Here is a 10,294-nt window from a genome sequence, read left to right as displayed (position 1 = left end):
AGAGTAATGAGCAAATTTAACAAATGAATGCATAGGCCTATAAAAATCCTTTTTTTAAGTGGTTCTTGTTGTAAAAATTGCCACCACCATTTCGATAAAAGCGTGAATTATGTGTTGTGGGTGGTTGCCAGGGCGTTACTATGTGGTTTGCTGTTGAGTCTTTAGGCCAGATTTAAACAGCAGTAGTATTTGAACTTAAGTTCACACATAATTAATTTATTTACGAGATGGACAATTGCATTCAATAACTCATATCTATACATTTTCAGGACCCAGAAGTGAAATTGAGCTAAAAACGAAATTAGGACTGGTGTGGGGAAGGTTACTTAGGAAATGTATTAGGTTACAGATTACAAGTTATCCCATTTAAAATGTAATAAGTAGTGTAGTCTAAACAGCCTTTAAGTGGCAGGAGGCTTCGGGCACATCAAAAACAGGCAAAGCAACAAATTAATATCCAACATATCCAACATTTTTACAGAAAATATTAAGATGTCACCTCCTTTGTAATCGTTAACATTTTCATAAGTAACTGTAATTTAATTACACTTTTTTTCTCAGTAACTGTAACTGTTTACATTTACATTTATTATGTAATTAAATTACGGAACGCTGTTACGTGTAACTAGTTACTCCCCAACACTGATTATGACAAAGTAAGTCATAATTATGAGATAAGTCAAAATAATGACATCATAATTTCAACTTAGTATGTAATTTTTTTGTCATAATGACTTTTAATGACTTTTAAGTCATAATGTTGCCTTTTCATCTCATAAAAGTTATTAATATTTCAATTTTGAATTATGATTTAAAAAATCACTGTTGGATAAATATGACTAACACTTTATAACATATTACACATTTTGATGGTCCCCTTTAGACATTCTACTGACTATAAAAGCAACTTTTCAAATACATGTCAATTTATTTTTCTATCCCTATGACCTTGTTCTATTAACTCTAACCCTACCCCTAAAGGTCCTTGCACAGAGAAACCTTGCACACTGAGTCCCATGCATATTAATGAATCAGTTGTGAAAGATTCGCAAAACAATATAAAATGGAGTCTTCAAGCAATGAGGATGATTTTGTTGTCCTCTCTCTTCTTAAAAAGAGAAAAAGAAAGAGGAAATATTGGGTCCATCCAATCCTGAGCTTGCGTAGAGAGGAAGGAGAGTTCGCTGCGGGATTATCCCCAACGATTCAAAGTTTACTTCAGGGTGTCAGTGGCTCAGTTTGATGCTTTGCTAGCGATACTGGAGCCACATCTTAAAAACAAGACCAACAATTTCCATGAACCAATTGATCCTGAACAGTTATGGATTTTGGTGTTTGCTTGTACGGTGGCTCTGAATTGTCAAAATACCTCTCAAAATGCTTGCTACGGATGTGAAAAACACATAAAACTGACGGATGGACGAAAGTTTCGGAGGCAGTGTGTAAACATGATTGACTCAACGTGAGGTCGTATTTATTTTTTAATGTGCGAAAATTTCGAACGAGAATTTCAGACTCAGTGTGCATGGACCTTAACACACTACTAATACTCTACTAATACTCTAATGAGAGTTAGGTGACATGTAGGTGCAACGTTACTTATAGTCAACAGAATGTCTAAAAGGGACCATCAAAATAAAGTGTAACCTAAATGTGACCCTGGATCACAAAACCAGTCACAAGTCGCACGGGTATATCTGTGGCAATAGCCAAAAATACATTGTATGGGTCAAAATCATCGCCAAAAATCATTAGGATATTAAGTAAAGATCATGTTCCATTAAGATATTTTGTAAATTTCCTACCGTAAATATATAAAACATTTATTTGAGAGTGAATGCTGCACAATCGCGAACATAAATGGACAACTTTAAAGGCGATTTTCTCAATGTTTAGATTTTTTTGCACCCTCAGATTCCAGATTTTCAAATAGTTGTATCTCTGCCAAATATTGTCATATCCTAATAAACCATACATCAATGGAAAACTTGTCTATTCAGCTTTCATATGGTGTATACATCTCAATTTAAAAAAAAAAAAATACTCATGTGACTGGTTCTGTGGTCCAGGTTCACAAATATGAGATCTAATATAGCATATAATACCTAAATAACAGGTGCCTTGTATTTTAACAATCTCTGTTGTTCTGTGTAAATTCCTTTCATCTGAAATCCTCAAAAACATAAAAGTCCAGATCCTCCACAGCATCTGTGGAGCAAGCGATAAACGGAGCTCCCCTGAGTCACCTCTGTGTTATTATTCGACAAGGAAGTTCAGTCAAAGAGCCTGTCCTGTGGCCTGGCTTTAACCTGTCTGGGAGCTGGCAGTAGTACTGGCCAGTAGAGGATGTTTTCCTTTCCTCATCAAGTTTTTGTAGTTCTGGAGGAGGGGGGAGCTTGTGGGACGAATGAACTTTCTATTCTGGTCCCTCAGACAAGGAGTCTTTCTCTCTAGGGGGTCTTTGGTGTGAGTTTGACCCACAACCCAGGGGTGACGAGCCCAGAGGAAGGCCATATGAGCAGGCTTGCAAGAAGGGGAAGGAAGTTTCATCTCCATGATGCACACTTACCTCAAAAACCTCTTCCCTTTGACCTTATGGTTGCTGCATACGTCCTGAACTGATGACATAAATAGTATACAGCATACATTCAACCGACTGTTAAGATGCAAGCCAATAAACCTGAGTGAATATTTTGTAACGCACATAAAAAAGCAGGACTCTGAGAATAGGCTGGTGCCCCAACCTGAACAATGGAGGAAATGGTACGCATTGGCGGGGCGGTGCAGATGAAAGCACTTCCTGTTCTCTGACCCAATGTCATTCCTGTGACGTCACTTTCTGTGTAGTAGCAAAACATACCATTCTTAATGTGATCTACGTAGGCCTGATCTGAAAATAACTGCCAAACAAATAGCAAGCGACCCAAGTCAAGACTTTTCAAAAACATCAAAGCGGAAGTGTGAAGAAATGTAAATATAGTGCAAATACAACGTAGAGTGTGGTGTCAAAGGGATAGTTCACCCAAATATTAAAATGAAACACTTGAATAACCTAATCAAGTCCTTGGCACCCGTGCTATAAAACTACTCTATCATAATTGATACGCACATTAAGGCCGGTAAATTGCCAACGTGATCAAAACTCTGCTGAAAAGCGTTGCACACAATCTACTACATGCCTTCTGTCATCTGATTGATAGTTTATACTTTTTTTATCAAGTAAAAGACATTTTGGTATAATTGTATTAATTGTAATATGTATAATTAAAAACGTCATGGTTCACGTGTATTTTTGCTGTGAAAGCTTTACTGATTTTTATAAAATAATGTAAGAATAGCTTTTATATTGTTAGTAATATTTCAAGATGAACATTTACTGGACTGAAGCAGCTTAGCTTTACTCAATTGTCTATGTACCTTTTCAACTACGTGTCAACTAACTCTCATTAGAGTATTAGTAGTCTGTCTGCTTAAAATCAGCTAACACTTTATTTTGTATTATTCATTATGCAATATTTATTTTGTTTGCAGTGGGACACAAAAGGCTTTTTCTCAGTATAGTCTTTGACTGACTTCATAGAACCATAAAATATAGCAAAATGCAACATAAATTCACTAAAGTAATCCAAATCTTAATACATACGATTTTGGGAAACAGACCCAAATTCAAGCCTTTATTCAGTGATCTTCATCTTCAGCGACTGCAAACGTCAAATTAAAAAAATGCCACCTCAAGAAGCTTTACGATACATTTAACGTCAGTGATTATCAAACGCTAATTTGCTCTCGCCTGCTTCGTCTCATATTTTGACATGCCGTGTTTCCGTCGATATGTGTTTGAATAAGAAAGTGAATCTTCCATATAAACATTGACTATTGCAAATATAAAGAGATATACTTGTTTGACTTGGTGAGAATAAACTTACTAAAGTACCAGGGTTACACACTCTCATTACAGTGAACTGGATTATCAGAACACACAAACACAAGGCATCCCCTGCTAGCCTGTAGCGGCGCACCTAAAAATATGACACCATTCAACTGGATTTTGTTTCTGGTATGCAGTGCACCTCCAAGACACAAACCACCGTTACTAAAAAAAAAAAAAAAGCTTTCTAAAATGTATGTATAACACCAGCAAAAACAAGCAATTAAGCAGTAAATCATTCTCATTATCCGTTTGAGTCAAGGTTGTTTTTAATGCAATCCAATTCAATGATTTAGCTCATTCACTATGCAATTGTGCAATTAACATGTTTGCATATACAAAATCAAAATTGCCACTTAAAACTTGATTTTAATAACGTAAAGACACGTACACGTATGTACAATGAGGGGGGAAATCATGTAGATTTACATTAAAGGAGACACCTGAGCCATAGGAATCCCTTCATGAGATTTCACTTCGCTGAACATGCATCATGTCACGTATCATGTCAAAACTTCTCAAGGCTTGTCAGAAGTTATTGCTCTTAAACCGTTTTAAGTGTTTAAGGGAATCACTGCATAGTTTAAATTCCTCCTCATGGAGCAGGTAGTCTTATGAACGCAGGTGCTCTTGAGTTGTCATCTCATAACACTTGCTGAGATGCATGAGGTCAAGGTCTCAGCGCCTTTTGGTTTTAGGTCAATGTTTACTGGACAACATAGAAGTTGAATACTTGAACGTGTCGATGTTTGTGAGATTTTAGCAGTACACAATGTTGTATCAGACTGTGTTGACACAAATACAAACACACATTTTGAGAGGTCGCACCAACATGTCAATGAATACCTTTGATACGTTAATCCAAAATAATTCCTTGATATAGAATGCCTGGCTAAAAAAGAAAGGGTCTCTGTTTGGATTTAAATAGGTAAATGCTTAGACTCTATGATTGGATCATTATTGCAGTGATTATTATGTTTCTATCATGTTATATGTTTGAAAACAGTTCTTCTAACCCTAATTGATGGAGTGTGTAGCTTTTCATTTCTTAAACAACCGTAGGACGACACATCATGGCCATATTCCAGGATGACAATGTCAAGATTCATCAGGCTCAGATTGTGAAAGAATGGTTGGGAGGGAACATGAAGAATAATTTTCACTCATGAATTGGCATGGAAAGTCCAGAACTTAAATTCATTGAAAGTCTTTGGGATGTGCTGGAGGAGAGTTTACAGAGTGCTGGACTCTTGCATTGTCAATACAACACCTTGACCAAAAATTTATGGAAATACATCACAACATTTATTTCCATATTATTATTTTTTCCATGATCCATTGATCTAAACAATACCCATTAGGTGTCAGAAAAGCACAATAATTAGTAAAACGGCCTCTGAGTGGGTGTATTTGTGACATTGCAGTGAACCGCCGCTTGTGTGTAAAATGCTTCTTGCATAACTTTTCTTCTCTGTTCCGGTTCAGGGAATTTCTGTCTTGTAAACATCTGAGCATTGCTTTGATTGTTACTGTTGTGTTTCCATAACACATGTCACAAAATCCATAGGACTGAGTAATAGTGGGGAAGTTTCAGACAGTAGAGTACTATAATCTATCTTTCCACATTTTATTTTCATTCCCTTGTGATTCTTGAATCTTTAATTAAGCATGTTTCAGCACCGAACATCAAAAACATCAGTGTCTGGTGTGTTTATATACTGCACGTGTTTGACTTTCGTGACAAATATGGCCTTTTGACCCTGCAGCCAAACCCATCATGGGGAATCCCATCTGATGCTTAAACCTGTTGGGTTGCTTCATCTCTTCTTTGTTAGCAACCTGTTTTCTGGCGAACTGTCTTTATGTTTTGTCATTGTTTTGTCAAACGTATATATTTTTTTATTTTTCAAAATGACAGGTTGCTTTAGACACACTCCTATAATGTACTGAATCAGGCCTGAACTGGTTGTTAGGGTGTTTTGGCACAAAACTGCATGTTACTCAGAGTTTGGGTATTAACATGAATCGTTTAATCAGGGCAAATGTCACTAAACAGTTACTTTAAGCTAGTAGAATGTCAAAGTTACATGTATTTAAAGTCCAAAATTTCCGCGATAAATGCGACCACACGTTGTGTCAATCATGTTTACACATTGCATCCAAAACTTTCGTCCGTCATACAAAATTGATATGAATCGGTTAGATTTTCTGCATTTTTCGCATCCGTAGCAAGCATTTTGAGAGGTGTTTTGACAATTCAGAGCCACCGAATGACGAATACGAAAAAACGCATACGAAATTAAGTTGACCATGGAAGTAAAGTGTTAGCTAAAGTGTTATCTCTCGTGTTGTTGGGATATTAACAGACAGCAGTGATTGCCCTGAAGCTGTTCTAACTAAACAAACAAAACAGCAGGTATGTCGAAATTGAAATGCTGGTGACTAAAGCTTACGTCTCTCAAGAACTGTCAGCATTTCAGCGCATACCGAGACAGAGCTCTGTCTACATATTTCACATGTGTAGGCTGCTTGCGTGTGAGTATATAAAGTGCTATCTTGTCTGAAGATAATAAAATCACAAAACCTGCCCATATTGTACATGTATTTAAATTTCAGTCAAAGACCAGATAGAAATCTTTGCAGTCATTGTGTATTTGCCAGCACACAACAACCTGCTGTACCCTAATCAGTTCAACAGGGCGTAACCTACTCCGGCATTCCTTTCAAACGGTACCTGTCTCTGTACAAAGCTGGGAAAGGAAATGATTACTGTTCAAATTTCAAGATCCACCTCACTAATAATAAGCCGAAGTAGGATGGCTTTCCCTTCGAGCCTTGAGCCCTCTTCTGAAAGGTTATTTCGAACTTTGTTAGCACCCTGTTTACACTTCATAGTTAAAAAAAGAAGAATGAATTGATACAGCATTGCTGAGTAAACAATGAAAAACATTATGAAAGCATTATATCATGTATGTTTATTGCACCATTACCTAAATCCTAACCCCTGAAATCACACTGAAGAAATGTTTTGTCAGGTAACCTAGTGTCGTAACATCTAAATTAATTGTAAATAATAGATATCGTTTAATGGCAGATACTGCTGCAGGCTAACCACACACACCAGCAACAGACGGAGCTTTACGTTTACACAAAACCACTAGATGGAGGGCACCAGAATGAAAGTAAATGCAGGGAACACACTTTTTAAAAGTTTACCTTCGTTTAACTTAAAAACACAGCACTCAGGGTGTGAGATGACGAAAAAACAGCTAGACACAGTGGCCGATGATGTTTGTTTGCATGTTTTAGTTTGTATCACCTTGTTTTCATGTGTTCTGTTCCTGTTTCCTTTGTTCCCCATGTTCCCACTCATTTGCTACCATAGTTGCTGATTACGTTTATCGCCTGTTTGTATTTGAGTTGCTCTATATCTTGTGTGGCCCTGAGTTTATTTCAGTTCTTTGTTCGGTATTGTCTTGTAATGTGTGCAAAGTTGTTGCATTTTCTTTTCTCACCGTGTTTGTTTTCTGCCTGTGTTTTTGCCTTTATTATAAATATATGGTCTCGCCCAGCCTCCCACTCCCTTTTCCCTCAGCAAACACCTTTCTGTTCCTCTGTCCTGCATCCACTGGATCCCTTTTTGTGGCTCCATCCAACTGCTCAGATCCACCTTGGTCTTCCAGGTCTCTAGCTCTGCCCTGGTGTGTCGATCCCCTAGCTCCACCTAGACCTCTGAGCCCCGGACTCCACCTCAGCCCACCATGGTCCGTCATCCCTTTAGGCTCCACCGGTCTACCTCATCCCTCAGGCTCCACCGTGGTCCGTCATCCCTTTAGGCTCCACCAGTCTCCCTCATCCCTCAGGTTCCACCATGGTCTGTCATCCCTATAGGCTCCACCGGTCTCCCTCATCCCTCAGGCTCCACCGTGGTCCGTCATCCCTTTAGGCTCCACCGGTCTCCCTCATCCCTCAGGCTCCACCGCGGTCCGTCATCCCTCAGGCTCCACCGGTCTCCCTCATCCCTCAGGCTCTACCGTGGTCCGTCATCCCTTTAGGCTCCACCGGTCTCCCTCATCCCTCAGGCTTCACCGTGGTCCGTCATCCCTTTAGGCTCCACCAGTCTCCCTCATCCCTCAGGTTCCACCATGGTCTGTCATCCCTTTAGGCTCCACCGGTCTCCCTCATCCCTCAGGCTCCACCGGTCTCCCTCATCCCTCAGGCTCCACTGTGGTCCGTAATCCCTTTAGGCTCCACCGGTCTCCCTCATCCCTCAGGTTCCACCGGTCTCCCTCATCCCTCAGGCTCCACCGTGGTCCGTCATCCCTCAGGCTCCACCGGTCTCCATCATCCCTCAGGCTCCACCGGTCCCCCTCATCCATTGGTCCATCGTGGCTCTGGCTTCGCCTCAGAGTTCTGGGTCTCTCAACCTTGCCTCAAGCCTCCACCCCTCTGGCTCAGCCAGGCCCATCCTTCACTCCGGTTTCACCATTGACATCACTCCCACAGGCTCCACCATGGTCTGGCGAGCCTGGGGCTCCTCCAAGGCCCCCCCAGGCCTACAGTGTTACCTCAGGTTTGTGTCTCCTCGGCTCCACCTGGGTCTCCACATCTCACAGCTTCACCACACCCTGGCTCCTCCCTCCAGCGTCTCCTCCTCCCCATTGCAGGCTGCCCCATGTACTGTTCCACCTCTAATGGTCTAGCAGCAGAATACAGGGTTTTTAGTCGTTTTCGCGGATCCGTGTGAATGGGGGTCGTTTTGACAATTGTGTTGTCTGTACGCGGAAAACTCATATCGTTGTTGTGTAAACGTATCTTTTTTCCTTTATTATAATTTTTGCTAAAAGCAAAAAGCTGCACCAAGATCCACCTCTCCTCTCCTCAACTTGACATTTAATTCAATGAAAAATGTTACATATTAAATTTGATTAAATGATTGACAGCCTGTATTTACTGTGACTGAATTCATTTTTATTACATTAAGATATGCTAACAAATTTTTTCGGGTAAAAACAGGTAGAAATAACTCCAACTACAATGTCTTCTATGCCGACAAATTTCAAGCACAAGTACATTGATATTTCAGTGTAAATAGTGAGCTATTTATCAGGGTTGTTGGTTAGTGTGCTAACATTTGTCAAGTTTATGGGTATCCAGATATTGACTTTAAAGGCTCATTTACAGAATAAAAATGAAAACTATAGCAATAATTTAGGGTAGGACAATGATGAGAAACATGCTTGACATCATACTGCATGGATCAAATGCAATGTTTTAAAACAAGGACAAAAATAGATATGTTGAGATCAGGTACGGACAGACGTCAGCTTATCTTTTGTGAAAAGCCACCCAATGGCAGAAATTTGTAACATCAGATCTGTTGCTCTTGCATAATGGCCCATATGGCTGAATTGTCTTTGGAGCAACGGGAGACACCGTCAGCACCTCAAGAGACTAATAGATAGATATTTGCAGCTGAAATTTCAACTCCTCACCTATAGATACAGCAGTGCTGAATACAGGCTGAGGACATCTGAGATGGTGTCGCTGCGGGTGGATTTTAGGGTGGAGTGTGCTGTAACTGTAAGAGTTCTTAAATAGATCATTTGAGCCCATATTCGTGCCTGCACTATTATTATTATTATTATAATTACTTCAAAAGCTGCTCTTAAAAACGAGGCTGTTATCTCCTTTGATCTTTCACAGATGCATGTTTGTGAAAATAAGAGTGACCAGCCCAGTTATGATTTATTGCTTTTTCATCACTTTATTACAATTTACTAGGCATATAACTTAGGAAAGGCTTCCATCCATTTTTATCTGTGAAATACATTTATCTGTAGACAAGGTTAAACACTTGATCTTATAAAATACAATGGCTAGATACTAGGATTTGACCTGCATATGGCATCTTTGCTCATGGGCATTTCTGTGAATATTTTTGATTCTCGTACTGACATATAGTTTCATATAGTTGTAAATTCATCAGATGTGCAATCATTCCAAAATACTTGGCTGAAAACTTTGGGAAAATTGGATCTCAGTTTGTTGGCATTCAAGGCAGCTGGCTGGCAGCTTTTTATGACAAATCACTGATGGTGGGAAGGTTATTTCTCTAGTGCGCCTGTCAGGACAGAGATGGTATTCGATTGCTAAGGTATCCCTAACATTTTAACGATAAACCATGATGGTGGATAGGCTAGCGGATGAAAACAGTGAGAAAACTTCAAGCCCCTCACAATCAAGTAAGTGAAAAACCTGTAGCACTATAGCATCAGTGACAATGTTTATATAAACAGTGTACAACAGAAGCGAGGACACAGCTGTGAAATTACACTTCTCGAATTTCAAATGATTCAAAATTGT

Source organism: Abramis brama (genome assembly GCF_963993115.1).
Source record: "Abramis brama genome assembly, chromosome: 7".
NCBI classification, from domain to species: Eukaryota; Metazoa; Chordata; class Actinopteri; order Cypriniformes; family Leuciscidae; genus Abramis; species Abramis brama.
Note: the sequence above shows the minus strand (reverse complement) of the source record.